The sequence below is a fragment of the Ictidomys tridecemlineatus genome, chromosome 14 (genome assembly GCF_052094955.1).
Source record: "Ictidomys tridecemlineatus isolate mIctTri1 chromosome 14, mIctTri1.hap1, whole genome shotgun sequence".
In the NCBI taxonomy this organism is placed as follows: Eukaryota; Metazoa; Chordata; class Mammalia; order Rodentia; family Sciuridae; genus Ictidomys; species Ictidomys tridecemlineatus.
In genome coordinates, this window is record NC_135490.1 from 24,766,774 (window position 1) to 24,785,165 (window position 18,392).

Consider the following 18,392-nt stretch of genomic DNA (forward strand, 5'->3'; position numbering starts at 1 on the left):
ATATAGCCTTTATGATGTTGAGGTAGGTTCCTTCTAACCCTATTTTATTCAGTATTTTTAAAAATCATTTTTATTTTTTAATTTGTTGTAATTAGTGTTCAATGTTTTTATAGTTAATGGACGCTGAATTTTGTCGAAGGCCTTCTCTATATTTATTGAGATTACTAAGTAATTTTTCAGCATCCATTAACTATTATTTCTGTTTATGTGGTAAATTAAATTTATTAATTTTCATATATTAAACCATCCTTGAATCTCTGGGATAAAACCAACTTGGTCATGAGGTACAATCTTCTTAATATGTTGTTGAACATGATTTGCTGATATTTTATTAAAAATTTCTGCATCTAAGTTCATCAAGCATTTTGTTTTATATAGTTTTCTCTCCTTGATGTGTCCTTATTGGTTTTGGCATGAGTGTGATACTGGCTTCATAGAATGAATTTGGAAATGTTCTGTCTATTTCTATTTCTATTTCATGGACTAACTTAAGGAGTATTGAGATTAGTTCTTCTTTAAAGGTTTGGTAGAATTCAGCTAGGAATCCATTTGGTCCTGGGCTTTTCTTTGTTGGAATGCTTTTTGTTACCACTTCTATCTCATTTTAAGTTATTGGTCTGTTTGAGTTTTCTATTTCTTCTTGATTCATTTTTCTTGATACAATTTTCAGGTTGTAAGTGCCCAGAAATGTAGCAATTTCTTCTAGGTTTTCCAATTTATTGAAGTATAAATTTTCAAACTAGTTCCCAATGATCTGCTGGATTTCTGTGATATCTTTGGTGATTTCTCCTTTTTCATCTCTAATTTATCAATTTGTGATTATTTTCTTCTTCTTTTAGTTGGTTTGGCTAAGGGTTTATCAATGTTGATTATATTTTCAAAGAATCAACTCTTCATTTCATTGATTCTTGTATTTTTTATTCTTAATTTTATTGATTTAAGCTTGATCTTGATTATTTCCTCTCTTCTACTGGTTTTGGAATTGGTTTGTTATTTTTCAATGGTCTTGATATGCATAATTAGATTGTTTATTTGGAATCTTTCTAATTGTTTTTTTATGTAAGCAGTCATAGCTGTAAACTTGGCTTTTAAAACTGCCTTCAGAGGTTCTGGTATGTTGTACCATTATTCTTGTTTAAGTTTAAGAATTTTAAAATTTCTTTCTGATTTCTATCACACATTCATCATTCAAAAGTGTATTGTTCTACAACCACTATATAAATCAGTATGGAGTTTCCTCAAAAGACTAGGCATGGAACCACCATATGATCTAGTTATACCACTTCTTAGTATTTATCCTAAAGAATTAGAGTTATTATACTACAGTGATACCCATGTTTGTAGCAGCACAATTCCCAATAGCCATGCTATGAAGCCAGCTTAAGTGTCCATCAATGGATGAGTGAATAAAGAAAATGTGGTACCTATACACAATGGACTTTTGTTCAGCCATAAAAAAAATGAAATTATATCATTTGCAGGAAAATGGATAGAACTGGAGGCCATCATGTTAAGCAACATAAGTCAAACTATGAGGGTTAAGGGTCATAAGTTTTCTCTCAAATATAGAAGCTAGAGAGGAAAAAATGAAAACAAAAGTGACAGTGGACTTCCTAGAAATCAAACGGAGATCAATGGAGGAAAGGGACCAAGGAGTGGAAGGTGGAGAGGGAGGAATGAAGTGCTGGGGAGTGATGTTGGCTAAATCATATTGTTACATGTGTGCATGTATGAATAAGTTACAGCAAACCACATCAATATGTACAACTATACACTAAAAAATGTGGAAAAGAAGCATGTTGTTTAATCTTCATGTATTTATATAATTTCTGTAGGCTTTTGTTGATTTCTAATTTCATTTCATTATGATCTGATAGATTCAAGGAATTATGTCAATTTTGTTTTGTATTTTCTAGGAGTTGCTTTTTGTCCTAGAATATGGTATATTTTGGAGAAGGTTCCTTGAACTTCTGAGAAGGAAGTGTATTCAAGTGTTTTTGGATTTATTTCTATAGGTGTCTGTTAAATGCTTTTGATATATAATATCTTTCAGATCCAAAGAATCTTTCCTGAGTTTATATCTGGTGACCTATCCCATGGTGAGAGAGGTGTGTTAAAATCACCCAGTATTGTTGTTCTAGGATATATCTGAGGTTTCAATTTGAGTAGTATGCTTTTTTAAAATATATATAATTCATTGCACTCACATTTGGGGAATAAATGTTTATTCTTATTGTATCTTGTTGAATTGTTCTCTCTCCCAAATGAAGTAACCATTTTGTCTCTCCTGACTAATTTTGGTTTGAAGTTTGATTGGTCAAGCACAAGAGTAGCTAGTCCTACTTGTTTTCAGGCTCCATTTGCATGATATATCAATTTCCATCCTTTCACTTTCAGTCTGTGGCTCTTTGCCTGGAAGGCAAGTCTCTTGCAAACAACATATAGTTGGGTTCTGATTTTTAATCCTTTCTGCTAGTCTGTGTCTTTATACTGGAGAGTTGAAACCATATACATTCCATGTTATTTTAGAGAGATATTTATTAATTTCTGCCATTTTTATTTATTGATAATGTTTAATTTGATCCTCTTTCTCATTTGATTAGGTATAAATTTTGTTTAATAAATAAAATGCTTTATTCACACAGCTATCACTTACTCATTGTTCACTATAAGCCAGGGACTGTGTTAAGTACTGCCATGCAATAATTTATTTGCTATTTATTAACTCAGCCCATTTTGGAGTGCCTACCATTGGCCAGATGCTTAGAAACAGTTATAAAATGACTTAGATTTCTGGTTTCATGAACCTAACATTTTAGAAGGGGATAAATAATAAAGAAATAAATAACCAACACATATATGTGCATATAAACATTTTTTTTATACCTTAGCATCATATGTTTCTATCTTATAGCCCTCCAGACCCTCTTATCAAACCCAATCCTTGCCCTGATGCAACTAGTGTAAATGTTTCTTAAGTATTGTTTGGGACTTATGATTCAAGTAGCAGTAATTTGTATTCTTATATGGAGAATAAATAGCACACGCGCGCACGCGCGCGCACACACACATACATATATATGCATTTGTATGCAGACACTGTCTACATGTATGTAGCTATGTACATATATAAACATGATATGCATGTATGCATGTATGATAAAAATAGCAAAGCTATAGGGATTAATAGAATATGAATGTAGTAATATTTTAGAAAGATAGCACTACATTAGGAAAGGTCTCTAGGGAGATGGCATTTGAGAGAGACCCCACTGAAGCAAGGGAAAGATACAGAGTTCCTGGGAGAGGGAAGAATGTGTCCAGAAGCTCAAGACTGGGGTGCTCTTGGCGTGTTCTTGGCACAGCAAGAAGGTAAACTGTGTGGCCATGAGCCTTGCGTGACAGGGAGAGCTTCCTGGAAATGAGGTCAGAGAGATAGGCAGAACCAACCTGTGGAAGAATTTAACAGATTTATTTCTATGTGCAATTAGAAGACATTGGGGGAGGTGGTTTAAGTAGGTGATGATATGGTCTGATATATGAGAAATAAGACAAATGAAAAACATCCTGAAACATCACTAAAGAAACCTGAAAGTTCTATAACTAAACATTTATAGACAAATGAATATTAGACTATAAAAATTTATAAAAGAAATTTGCTAGACTTTTTAAAAATCAGGCAAATGTATGGACTATGTAGGGTGCATATGTATGTGAGTAATTGTGGGAATGATATAACAATTTTAAATGGAACATCATAAACATTGTGGTTTATCAAGATGGGAAATACAGCATTTACAAACTGAACAAAGAGTGTCATTGTTCATTAGAGAAATAAAAGCTATAGCTATTTTTATTTTTCAAATCTATATTTTTATATTACAGATCCTAAAGACATGATTTAAATTCTCTATATCAGAATATAAATTACCACTGCTTTAATTGTAGGTCCCAGACAACTTAAGAAACATTTACAGTAGACGTTTTCCTCACATCAGGGCAGGGATTGGAGGATCTGGAGATCTGTGAGACAGAAACATATGATGTTAAGGTATGAAATCATCAAAGCTCCTTCCCCCCTCTGCCATTTCTATGCACTGATGAGATCTTAGTGCTAGAGTTAAGGACTCTGGGCTGTAAAATTAATTTTGATGCTAAAAGGATAGGCACCTGGAACAAGACGAAACAATGATGGTATATGATGAAACAATGATGGAACATAACAGCTAATGTTCGTTGAGTGCTAGGCCCTGTGTGATTGTGTGCTCTGTTGGTATTGTAAAGCCTTCATGAGTAGTTTTCCTTATCAGAGTTCTTTTGTTACTGTTTTTTGTTGACAAGTTATCATATGTATTTATGGGATACAAAGTGATGTTATGATATATGTGTATGTGTACTGTATGAAATGATTGAATCAAGCTAATTAACATAGTCATCACATTAAAAGCTTATCATTTATTTCTCCTTTCTAACTGCCATTGTTTACCCTTTGAGCAACATCTCCCCATTCACCTCACTTTCTAGTCGCTGGTAACCACCATTCTACTCTGATTATTTGAGTTTGATTGCTTTGGATTCTATATGTAAGTGAGAATATGCAGTATTTGTCTTACTGTGCCTGGCTTTTTTCAACTTAAAAAAGATTCTCTAGGTTCACCCATGTTGTCACAAATGAAAGAATGTTTTCTTTCTTTTTTTAAGACTGATTAGTATTCCTTTGTGCATATACACCACATTTTCTGTACACACTTATCTATTGTTAGACACTTAGGTTGATTCCATAATATTTACTTGTCAGAGTTGTAAACTAAAGGAGCGAGAAAACAAATTTGGCCAAAGAGAGAACCAAATATCGTTTTAATGATGTATATAATATTGTTCCATATTATATATATGACCGAAGCTAATATCAGACCATGTGGCAATCATAGTCTTCCAAATACTGAGCTTCAGAATTAGATTTTTGCACACAGGTTCAAACCACGCAGGTCAACTGTATGGTTTTACAAATGAAGGCCAGCCTAAGTGGAACAGAAGAGAGGAGAGGAAGAACATTCTGTGACCAGTGGTTCCAAGGAGGAAGGGAGCAAAGGGCACTGGGCTATCCTCCACCTCCTCTTTCAAAGTCGCTAGTTAGGGGTATTTAAGGCAATTTGCTTTCATGGACACCACAGATGTGGGCAAGAACTATTTGCTGTAGTAACAAATGTATTAAGTCTCACAGCAACCCTACAGAGCAAGTCTTACATAGTTTAACAGGTTAGAGACAGAGACACAGAGAAGTGTGAAGGACAACATCCAAAATCCCACAATAAGCACGTAGCAGAAGCAGCTTTGCACCCCAGCAATCTGCCCCAGAGGGCACATTCTTACCCATCATGCCCTTCTGCTCCTCTAGACTTTTTGAACTGTGCTTTCTTTGAAAAAATGAAGAAGTTCGACTACAAAATTCTCCCCAAACTCCTTACAACTTTAAAATGCTCTAATACACTTTTAAGTTTATTGTAAAATATCTGGGTGTGTGAAGTATTTTACGCTCCTTAGGCAAAGGATAATATGGAACAATATTATATACAACCTAAAATATTATTTTGATGAACGGCCATGGTAGGTAATTGTAACCCAATTCTATGTTCAATGTGGAAAACTTAACAGTTTAAAAAGGAACAGACAGATGGAATTTTGCTAATGCGTCCAAGAAGGAAATATGATTTCACATGCATATTATATGCAAGTTTATGAATGTAGTCATGGTGTCTGGAACCTAGGTAGGAAACTATGATGAAAATCAGTGAAGTAAAATATCAAAATAAAACATTGCATGACAACTCTTAATGGGGAGTAATGCTGGCGCCTTTAATAAAACCACTTGGGAATATTAACGTGATGCATAAGTGGCTGAAGGGTTCTGAATTTCCCTGGCGATATTCATATATCACAAAGTTAATGTTAGCTGGCAATAATTCAAGAAGCGACATGCTTAGCATACCACTAGTGAGATGCCAGAGTTGGGATCACCAGCAGTAAATTGTGACATTTTACTTTGTGTCAGAAATAAGTAGATTCTTGTTTATGATATTCTAAGAACTTGTTTGGAGTAAAGATTTAGGATTCTAATCTCAATTAAGGATGGAATGTGTGATTTAGGTAACAAACTCACTTTTGTGTGTGTTAAAGCATAAAAGTATAACCAACATGTTTCAAAAAAAACCTGCTTTTGTTGCTTTCCTGGTAGCAAAGAAGTAAGTCCACTTTTTAAACACACTCTGGGCAATTTGGAATAGTATTTTTGATTGAAGGCTTTTTGGAAAAAATCATCTTGAATTAATAAGCTTCTAAAAATGGTTTCAAACCAATATAAGTTCTAATTATGGAATTAATAGTTCAAATAAATTCAATTTCTATGTAAAATTAATTTGGCAGTTGGCAAGGGTTAAAAACCTGTATTTTAAGACCTCTATTTAACCTTTATTGAAATGCTAGCGAGCTTTTCTCTCCTTCTCCACCAAAAAATTTCAAAAGAATGGTATTACCTTTGCTAACTAAAGATATATATTTTAGGTGAGTGTGACTTTAGAGAATATTTTGGTATTTCCTTTATTCAGTTTTTTTAAAGTATAAATACTTGTTTTATAACTGCCATTCTCTTTTAAAAATTAAATTAATTATTATTATTTTTGAGCTCAGGTCTTGGTACGCTGCTCAGGCTAGACTGAGAATTCCTGAGCTCCGTGGTCTTCCCACCTCATCATCTGAGAAGCTGGGAGTAGAGGCACTTGCCACTGCGCCCCACTTGTCACCCTCATTAGTAGGAATGTTCCCAGAACTCTTATGCTGGTAGCTCAAGGGTTCATTCTGAAGTATTTATTTTCTTTTGGTTAAAAAGAGATTTTATTTGCCTGCTGCAACTGTATGTATGCTTGCTCTTCACTGCAGGTGAGTGAGTGAGAGTGTGTGTGTGTGTGTGTGTGTGTGTGTGTGTGTGTGTGTGTGTTTTAAATTGTAAGGTCAAATTATTTCCTCAAATTATGGTATGGGTGGGATACTGTGGTTCTTGATTTAAGGGTAGACCTCAAATAAATAAATGAATAAAATAAAGTTCCAACAATAACTAAAAAAATTTTTTAAATGATTTTTTCCTGATTAAAACATTATACAGTGTGTTCATATATTGAAGCATCATGTTACCTCATTAATATGTATAATTTTTATGATTTTATGTTGGTTAAAAATGATTTAGTTGAATAAAAAATAAAAAATAAGAAAACAGTCACTTCTAGGACAAAAGAATTATTTGTTAATGGTTTTTTTCTCATGATAGGTTTATTTTATTGCCTAACATCTCAGTATAGAAGAAATGAAATAGTATAGAGTTTGCATGTTACACATTTAAATGTGTCTGATATCAAACTAAAGAGAAAAGTGGTTTGATAAAATATTTATATATACACATATTTATGTATATATCTGGATATCTATATCTATCAATATCGATATATATACATATATATCTCTACATATATATCCCATGAGGATTCTTTATTTCAGAATTACAAAGTATTATACAGTCACTAAATATGTATAGCACAAAATAAGCAAAAGCTACATTATTTGACTCTTAATAAATTGTGTTGATGAATTGTTAAAAACAAATATCAAGTAGCAAATGTGAAAATGTGAATATACCACATGAGTTGATATGCATTCAAAAGCCTCATAATATCCAGGGTGCAAGGGCTATGGAGAAGACAGGAAAGTGGGTAGCTCTCTGTACAGTGAAGCTTCATGTGCTGCTTATTTTGAGAACCGTGACTTGTACCTCTTGTGAAATATTCTCCTGTGATTTCTCCACCTATAAATAACTTGCTTTGGGTCTGATGGCTTCTAATCAGTGAATTATGATTGTTGACTGGGCCTCGGTTATCAACAGCAGCATTTATGGGGCATTTAATCCTCATAACAACCCAGTGAAGTAAGGATTATAATTACTTTTGTTTCACTCATGAGCAAACCAACCCTGAGAGTTCAGGCCACTCACTAAAGACTATCAAGCAATGCAAATATAACAGACATTTTTTTGCTCTTGCTGGGTTCTAGGCACTGTGTTGGTGTGGAGGGCTAAAAACAATAGGAGATAGTCTGTGTTCTCAATTCTTATATAGTCTGCAGGAGAAGACAGATGAATTCCCAGGCAACTATAATATAGAGGCCAAGAACTGACATATCAAGTACTGCATTGGTGTGTTCCAAGACAGAGAACACATTCACAGGGCTTGAGGAAACTTCAGCAGACAGTAAGAAACAGAGCAGAATGACAGAGCTCTCTTTCTTGTGTGAAGCTTGCTAGTGAAAATAGACTGTGTTCACCTTTACTCTTTTAGCTCTACAAGGCTGTAGTTCTTCGTAGCCATATTATAGCTTACCACTATACCGCATGCAAAACTACTCCTCTCTTTTGCACATGTATGCCAGAATAGACCTTACATTTATTTTCAGGGCTGTGTTTAGGAGGGTGCTTATCTATTGTGCCAAAGAAAATATATACTTGAGAAAAACACTGAATAATTTTCTAGATGTGTGGAATCCAGAGCCGGTTGTTTATAAGATGGAGTTACTATTTATAAACTCTCAATTTTAATATGTTTTAGCCACTGAAAACTATTTTTGTCATTTTGAAATGTTTTAACATTTAAAAATTCAGCCTTACTTGTACTTTCCAGCCACATAGATTGAACGACAACATGAATTTATGGTATCAGCAGAGCCATCTGTAGATCTGTCTAGATTTAAGAGTGAAATGTATAACATACATGGTCAGCCAGTGAAGTTTTGAGTAGTGAGAATAGAGTACCAGGACATTGTCTGCCCAACTTCTCTCTTCTAGGAACTGCCTTCTCTTCCCTCTAAATTCACATGGTTGCCATAGGTACAGCCATGTTTAAAATGTGACACTCGACTGGTTCAGGGTGGGGAGAAGATGGAAGAGGGGCTCATCTTATTATCCCGCTATTTGGCCTTATCATTGATCAGATTAGGCTAGTCATAGTCTATTCTGTCTCCATCCCAACTGGATGGACTGAAATTCATTTCTGATATTAACTAACTGGAATAAACAGCTTCCTCAGGCTTAAGAGCTCAGTCACACACAAAATTGCTCTCAGTTCAAACAACAATTGCAAGTGGGTACCTGGGCCACTTATGCTTCTGATTGATTGATATTTAGAGGTTCCTACAACCCTCTCAAGTTTATCAATTTATTACACAGAACTTAGGAAAGTGCAGTAAAATTTTTTAAAAATTTACAATTTAAATTTCACTGTATTTATCGAGGTCTAGAGTATTCTAGTTTGAAGCTTCCAATCTCTCCCAAAAGTCAGCATGCATATCAACTTTTACATCAACCAGAAAATTCTTCTGAGCCCTGGTGTTGGAAGTTTTTGTTGGGATACTATTATATACCTATGATGGACTAAATCACTGGCCACCTGACTGTATTCAATCTGCAGCCCACATCCCCTCCTTGGAAATTCAGTGGCTGAAAATTCCAATCCCCCTAGTTACATACTTTGTCTTTCTAGTGATCATCTTCCATTCAGCAGCTAACCAGGGACCTACCATGTTAGCATAACAAAGATAGTCTTATCATCAAGGAAATTCTGAGGGTTTTAAAGCTCTGTACTAGGAACTGGGGACAAAGTTTAGATACATCTTTATATAACAGAGAACATCTTTAGAAATTCGAATATTGAAATTATGAGAATTTTGTCTTTTTAGACTCCTGTACTATGAGATATGAGACATAGGGCTGTTGGCTGCCATTTTCCACTAGAAAAACTGAAGCCAATATAGAGTGTGTGTGTGTGAGAGAGAGGCGGGGCTGGGGATGGATGCAAAGAAGAGATGAATGTGGGAGAGAGTAAGTCCTTAGACATTTGAGTTCCTTTGTCACTGTTTCCCTGTACATGGTGTGTTTGTTCCACATTTTTCTTACTAAATATCCTTTCCTTCTCTGATTTCATCTAATTTCAGGTGGTAATTTTCACAAACTCCTATAGAACATTCTATCTGGTAGAGTAAGCAGGTAACATTTATAAGGTAGTGGAAGTGTTATGTACACTGAACACATGAAGCTCCACATAAGAACATGTAAGTCCAGGTAGAACTTATATCTACATATTCCACAGAAGGTAGAAGGTCATTTGATGCTTTGTACAAATGCTGATCTTGTTAACTCTTTAGACCAAGTTGGTATGAACAATGACAGAGTGTTCGTACAGTCACAACATGAGAATCCTAATTTTGGAAAAATATTTAATCTCTTGGAAATATGAACAAACACATTGCTTGACTCTAGATTTTGCTCATCCTCTCAAAGCAACTGTGACTATATGATCAAGGAGTATGTGTGCCCCATCTTTGGTTATTGCCTTTGGTGGTCTCTCTGCTTGAAATTCTCTTTCCTGAAATATCTGCATGGCTTGTTTCACACACCACCTGAGGCTTTTGCTGCAGTACAGTCTTAGTAGTTCATCCCTGTCTTCTCTGTCTACATGGCTCCCTTTCCTCTTCACCCTGCTTTTTTATTTTACTTTAAACGACAGCATCAGATATATTGACCTTTTATTGATTCACTTGCTTGTCACCTGTCTGCCACTTTAGAAGGAAAAATCTATGAAAGAGGGACATGGATTGTTTTATATATCATTTTGTCTTAGCATGTAGAAGAGTAGAGTACCAGGTACATTGTAGACATTAACAAAAATTTCTTGACTAAAAAGAGAAACAAAGAATTGCTTCTGTTGCTTAGTAACTTTTGAATATGCTTCCTACATTTGGGGGGCAACTTTCTGCCTTGGGATTCTTGCCTCCTCAAAAAGGTGACTGATATTTTATTTCCAATCCTTCTTTACAGCCAGGGCATCAATCAGACGCACTCACAAATACTCTTGTTCAGAAGGCAATAGTCTCTGGAAACATGTACCAGGAGGAACGTGTGTGTGTGTGTGTGTGTGTGTGTGTGTGTGTGTGTGTGTGTGTGTGTGTTAAAGGCCATGGTAGTAGATGTCTCAGTGGCCATGCCTAGTTCCAGTGGAGTGTTTGTGCCTTGTGTGGTTGGCAGTGGATTTTCTGTGGAACAGTTCTACATGGGTTGGGGGCTTGTGTCTGGCTTCATGGCCTTTAGGTTTTACTTTTTACCTTTCCCAGAAAGTTTGTGAGCCACTTTTAAAAAATCAATTTCTTTTCTATTTAAATTAGCCAGAGTGGGTTCTGTGGTCTGCAACTGAGAAACCTAAATGATTCACAGCTGGTTTGAATCTGGATGATTTATTCATAAGTCTATAGCTTAAAAAAGCAATTTAGCCACTTATAGAGTAGAACACTCTCTTTTAGAGGATCTTAGTGTTCATCTAGTCAAGTAATTGAAGTCTTTTTTTTTCCAGGGAGTTATTTCTTCTAATAACATTTGATAAGAAGGTGGGTACCCAATATGTAAAGCCAATTGAAGTTGCTCTGGTGGAAAGAAGGTAGGTATCAGAGTCCTCATACTCTTTTCCCTTACAGTATCTCAGATTCTTCCTTGGATTACTTAAAACACTCCTGAATATTAGTACCAAAAATTGAACTTCCTAATTTCCCAGAAGAGGAAATGCATACATAGAAAAGTATAACTAGAACCCAGCTATTTCTATACAGTTCAGAGTTTTTGTGCTAAGCTATACTATAACCTCAAAATTAAAAAATAGTATTCTTCTAAAGTGTTTTTTCCCCTGCACATGTTATTTGAGTAGAAAAAGCAAGATCCTATTCAAATTTTGTTTCTAAGATAGAAAAGTTTTAACAGACTCAATTCAAAACACTTTCAGAGTATATTTTAGAGGATTTAAAAGATAATTTAAAAATGGATAATATCCTTTTCATTAGACAAAACCCTGTTTAAAGATTTCTCCCCAGTATATGATAATCTAAGTGCCATACATTATAGTTTTAAAACTCAAATGCATTGAAAAAATGTCAAGTTTAACAGTGAGATACTGCCTCACATCTTTTATAATGGTCACAGTCTAGATACTGACAACATCAAATGCTGGCAAGGATGTGGAGCAACAGGAACTCTCATTCATTGTTGGTAGGAATGCAAAATGCTACCTACAGTCACTTTGGAAGACTGATTGGCAATTTTTTTCTTAATAAAACTAAACATATGTTTACCATATAATCCAGTAATTTTCTGATATTTATTCAAATGAACTAAAAATGTGTGTTCACATAGAAACTTGCCCATGCATGCTTATGGTAGTTTTATTCATAACTGCCAAAGCCTAGAAGCAACCAGGATGTCCTTCAGCAGGTGAATGGGTAAATAAACTGTGGCACATCCAGACAATAAATTATTTTATGCTAAGAAGAAAAAAAACTATTAAGTCATGAAAAAACATAGAGGAATCTTAAATGCATATTACTAAGTGAAGGAAACCAATCTGAAAATGCTACATACACTGTGTGATCCTAACTATATGACTTTCTGGAAAAGAAAAAAAAAACCATAAAGAGAACATAAAATCAGAAATTGCCAGGGGTTGGAGACAGGAGGGATGAAGTGTGGTACACAGAGAATTTTTAGGATAGCATAAATACTCTGTATAACACCATTATTGTGGATACATATCAGTATACTTTTGTCAAAATTCATAGAATGTACAGCACCAAAGTGAAACCTAATGTAAACTATGGAATTTGAGTGATTGAAGTGTCCATGTAGGTTCATTAGTGGTAACAAATGCAATTCTCTGGAGGTGGGGATGTTGACAATAGAGGAGGCTGAGCATGTGTGGGAGCAGGGAATCTTTATTGACCTATCAATTTTTCTCTAAACCTAAAACTACTCCAATAAGTCTTTAAACAATAATAATAACCACAAAACCCCAAGTTAAGATATTAATAAATTTTAAGTGCATCTAGATACACTTATCCTTTTGAGAGTCTAATATGGACAAATAAGTCAAACAGACACATGTTTTCCTTTCTTGCCTCAGTATGTTTTGTGTGTGTGTGTGTGTGTGTGTGTGTGTGTCTTTGTGTGTGTGTGCACATGCACACATGTGTTTTCTATGGCAATGCAGACACAGTAAAACTCTAGAATTTGTGAAATGAGTCTTTTCATTTATAAGGCCAATTCAATTGCATCATAAATAGAGAATCGACTTGTGTTTGTCCTAAATTTTTTGAACCTGAAAGAACAAACCATTGCAAAAGAAATATGATTAGCTCCCAAGCTATCTCAACCACAATCCAAGATATTTGTAATTTTTGTTGCTGCAGTTACCTGTCTCAGGGTATAATCCATGTAGATTCATGTAGATGTATAGAGAAACCGAATAGATGAGATGTATGGAGAAACCAAATATCTTAACAGCTCATTATTGGTAACATCTTTGATTTTCTCTTTGCAAATGATAATAATTTTTGCTTGGTGATTTGGAAGGCTCTTTTCTTCTCTTGATTTTTACTTATGACTCAGCTTTGCAAGGACTATACTTTCCCATTAAATTGTTGTTCACACTTGTACCACAAAGCAACTCCTCTCTTATAATTTTTTCTATTACTTTTATAAGCATTTAAGCTTTTAAAGCTGTGCCTTACTTGAAATTCTTTACTTTTTAACTATTTTTCAATACTGATAAGTGAGTAAAAGAATTTGTCTTTACATGAATTTATATTTTCTTGGTTCCAAAAAGGAAATGGGTAGCTCATCAGAGATCCAGGACAATTTCATGATTGATGCATCATTAACTTTCTTGTTAATGATAATAAAATCATATAAGTGACAAAATAGGCTCAATATGTGACATTCAAATGGCTTCTGGTGCTCACAGGTCAGGATATCGCTCATGGTACCATGACCCTCCACCCCTGCCCTCCTGTCCATCCTACCCTCTCTATAGAAATTGTGTTGCTGCTGTTGGCAACCCCATGGCGATAGCCACTCGATATATGGAGCTATCAAGGAGCCAAATTTTTCCAAATATATATCTTTCTTTTTTTTCCAAATAATTTTTCTTCAGAGAATATTCAGAAGAGCCAAGTCTACTTAATTATCTTATTCACTTTGTTAAGCAGTTGCATTAGCTGTTAAGTTATATTACAATGCATTTAAAAGTAGTTTTTTTGGCTTTAATTAGTGCATGATAGTTATACATAATAGTTGAGTTCATTTTGACAAAATCTTGCATGCATGGAATTTAATTCACTCCATTTTAGTCCTCAGTGCCTCCTCTTTTCTTCCCCTCCTGCCTCCCACTGTTCTCTTTCCCCTACTGGTCTTCCTTTCACTCATTTATTTATTTGTTTTTAATTGGTGCTGTATATAGATGCATAAAGCTGGAATTTATGGTGATATGTTTATATGAGCATATAGAGTCATTTTTCTCAATTTGTTCTTCATTTCCTTCCCTTTCTTATCTCTCCTTCTTCCCTCACATTATCCTTATACTCCGCTGATCCTACCAGTATCTTTAGGGTACCCGACCCCTGCCTGTGTTCCTTTGCTCTAGCTTCCACATAGGAGGGAAACATTCAACTCTTGATTTTCTGAGTCTTAGCCAAAGCTTTGATGTATTCCATAGCTCTCAAGCAGAATTCTTCTGTCCTCTGAAGACCATGGTGATTTTAGAGACTCGACAGGGAAACTGACAAGGTGAAGTTTTTCCTAGGAGGCTTCATGGCCCCACTTATAAAGACCAGTATTTCATAGATTAATAATTTTGACATCTAAGGCCTAATAACCAAAGGCTACTACTGTATTGAAATAGTTGTTATGTCATATATATAATCAATAAATATAAAGTACTACACTGGGCCATAATTGACCTATTTTTTGGTTTACTCAATTATGAAGTGGCGGCTACTCTATAATTTTTTATATTTATTTTATTTCTAAAAAATTTTTTTCAGTTGGAGATGGATACACAATGTCTTTATTTATTTGTATGTGGTGCTGAGGATCGAACCCTGTGCCCCACACATGCCAGGCAAGTGCGCTACCGCTGAGCTACAGCCCCAGCCCATATAATTTTTTATACTTATAAATTCAAAAATAGTTAAATGAATTTCTGCATTCTTTCAATATATTATTACTGAATCCTTAATCTGTTGAGTATCACTATTTAAGTTACCTCACAATGAAATTCAAAACTTCTATCCTTCCTTAAGTGAATTTAATACTGATCTATATAAGGATCTGTTATCCGGTCATGAACATTGAATATGGTTTTTTAATTGGTTGTTCATTACAAAGCTCTTGACATATCATATTTCATACATTAGATTCAAGTGTGTTATGAAAAGTGCAACCCAGCCCATATCTTGGCTCAAACATTTTTCAAGGTTAAACAGGTTGTTTGACCTTTCTGCATTCACCTGTACAATGTTTTAAGAAACAGTTGCCTTGGAAAGGGCCAGAGGGGTCTCTGACCTGGTCTTGCTGTTTGGAGAATCCTTTATATCATAAAAACAGGATCCTCCATTCAGTTCAAGGGAAATGCTTCTCCACATTTCTACCCCATATCCATGGAAGTTTGGAGATCATGCCATTACCAATGTCAGAGACAGTACTTTGGAGCTGTGGGACAAAAATGTTTAGGAGAGAAAACATAAATTAGCCCACCAAATTCTTTCTGTTTGGTATCAGGGATACAATAGGTTCTTAAATATTGAAATATTATTTACCAGTAGTGCTATGTGTCTACATTCTTGGTTTTTCTCCTAGTTATGAGCCAAATTTTATCTCCCCAAATTCATATGTTGAAGCCCTATCTCCCATTGTGACTGTATTTAGAGATAATGCTTATAAGAAAGTCATTAAGGTTAAATGAGGTCATAATATTGAGACTCTAATCTGATAGGATTATGCTTATAAAAAGACACTGGAGGACACATTCTTACATTCTCTCTCTCTCCACTCAGATGAAAAGCCATGTGAGGACATATTATGAAGGTGGCCATCTGCAAGGCAGGAAGAGAAACCTCACAAGATGCCAAACCCTTTGGATCTTCATCTAGAAGCTCTGTAGCCTTTGGTATTTCGTTAGAGAAGCCCAAGCTGACTTGCATTCTGGCTCTGGAGTTGTAATTTAATGAGATGTGCCCAAAGTTGTACTTGGTGTCGAATAGCATTTTCATTGTTAAATAATTCATGTTATTTTAAAATTTACATATATGTAGGTATAGATGAAACATATCAAACATAACATTAATCCTTTACATTAGAGCTAGATGGAAATCAAATACTTGATTGTGAAGGGTTTCATTTTTATAAAAATGTTTAGTGAGATGTATTCTATTTTCAAAATTTAAATTTAAATTTCAGTTTGTACATTTTCATATAAAATTTAAAATTGATTATTTTATTTGGTTTTAAAATTTTAATATATTTTAGAATATTTAAGAACAACAAACATGAAAAGTAATTTTAAATTGCAAGTTGAACATTCTTTTTCTAAAATTCTTCATATCAGAAATGCTTCAGGTTTGGGATTTTTTCAGGTTTTGGAAATTTGCATTTGCATTATAAGATATCTTGGGAATGAAATCCAACTTTAAGTGAGAAATTTACGTTTCATATACACTTTATACATGTCTGCAAGTAATTTTATACAATATATTTAGTGTGCCTGCATGATCACTGTGATATATAATATCAATTGTGGAATTTTCCACTTAGGTACCATGTTGGCACTCAAGACATTTCAGATTTTGGGGCATTTTGGGTTTCAGATTTTCAGATTGTGATGCTCAATTTATATTTACACTTAGAATTTTTTTTTTACCCTTGGAAACCAATGTTTTATTTCTTAATTCTTTGGAACAGGACTCAGCAAATTTTTCTGTTAGTCAATCCTGTTCTGCCCTTTGTTTATTTAAAGTTTTATCAGGAAATATGACTGCTCATATTTTTATGAATTATCTATGACTGTCTTTATGTAACATCAGAGTTGATAATTGCCCCAGACACTGGTTTGCCCTCAAAGCTAAAAATAATTACTGGCCTTTTATAGATCAAATTCACTGAGCCTGCTTTAGATCATTAAGAATGTGTTTAATTTGAGCTGAGTGCAGCAGCATACACCTGTAATCCCAGCAACTTGGAAAGCTGAGACAGAAGGATTGCAAGTCTGCAACTTAGAGAGACTCTATCTCAAAATAAAAAAGAATTGAGGAGGTAGCTCAGTGGTTGAGCACCTCTGAGTTCAATTCCTAGTACAAAATAAATTAAAAAATAATAAATAAATTTTAAAAAGGTATTCAATTTAAAATAATTATAAAAATATGAAATATGGAAGTGGTAAAAGCTAAGAAGCAAAAAGAAATGTTCAAATTAGTGCTTCAAATTTAAATAACTAGAAGCTGGGTAACTAAACAGACTTTTAGAGAACAACCCATATAAAACTTGCAAGCAGGATTTTACAGATTCTTTTTTTTTTTAAAGATTTGATGAAAAGGAGCTAGGAAATTATTCTGATCAAAGTCACAAGTAGAACAGATCAGACAAAATCCTCAATGTCAAATTTTTCATCAAATGAAGCAGTAACCACTGTTTAGAACAATGAAAATGAAAGGGGGAAATCATTCATATCAATTCAGAGACAGCAGATATAACTTTGGCCTCCTCATTAGAGGTTGAAGAAAACTACATTCATAAAATCTGAAAATTGGACCAGAAAGCCAAAACTTCTGGAACTTTCTTCTGTTTATTGGATAATGATTCTGGAAAATGGCTGTCATATCCTGACATAAGTGAGACTATTTCTAGCAAAACATAATTCCATTCAAATCAACAATTACAATTTTCCATTGGATAAACATGGCAGAAAATTTATATTTTATTTTAAACTTCAATTCTTTTAAATTGTGAAACAAGCTATTCCATTCTAAGTTCAAAGACAGAGTTTCTTGTTACTGTTGTTACATATTTCTCAACCAATGTTCGTGATTAGTTTTGGCAAATGAAGATATTTTTAACTGGAAACACATTCTTGATTAAAAGAACAAAAAAATCTCATATGCACAAAAAATTAGCAAATACTAGGACTGAGAAAAAAAGACCGAGTGACAAAAAAATTCATGTTTTTCAAACAAGTAAATACAGAACAAAATATAAAACATTGTTATATATAACAAAATATAAAATATTGTTTTATATATAGAATATTGAAAGATGATATTTTGTGTTTCATATTTAGCAAAGCACAGTGAGGATTATTGGTGCACTAATATTTATAGAAAAATGAAAAGCTTGTAGATACAGCAAAAACAATTTTCAAATTTTTAATAGAATGGTTGAACATGATTGAAAAATAGTGAAAAATATGACTTCTCTCTTGGAAAATTCAAAT

At 34.1% G+C, this 18,392-nt stretch overlaps 1 long non-coding RNA gene across 1 annotated transcript in view; it reads left to right on the forward strand.

Annotated features, from left to right (window-relative positions):
* The window catches only part of LOC144370581 (uncharacterized), a 52,909-nt gene extending 37,880 nt beyond the window's left edge, over positions 1 to 15,029 (forward strand). Inside the window, exons 3-4 of the long non-coding RNA XR_013430495.1 lie at positions 11,442 to 11,525; positions 14,953 to 15,029. This is a non-coding gene — a long non-coding RNA (uncharacterized LOC144370581). The remainder of the gene's footprint in view (positions 1 to 11,441; positions 11,526 to 14,952) is intronic.
* The last annotated feature ends 3,363 nt before the right edge of the window (positions 15,030 to 18,392 follow it).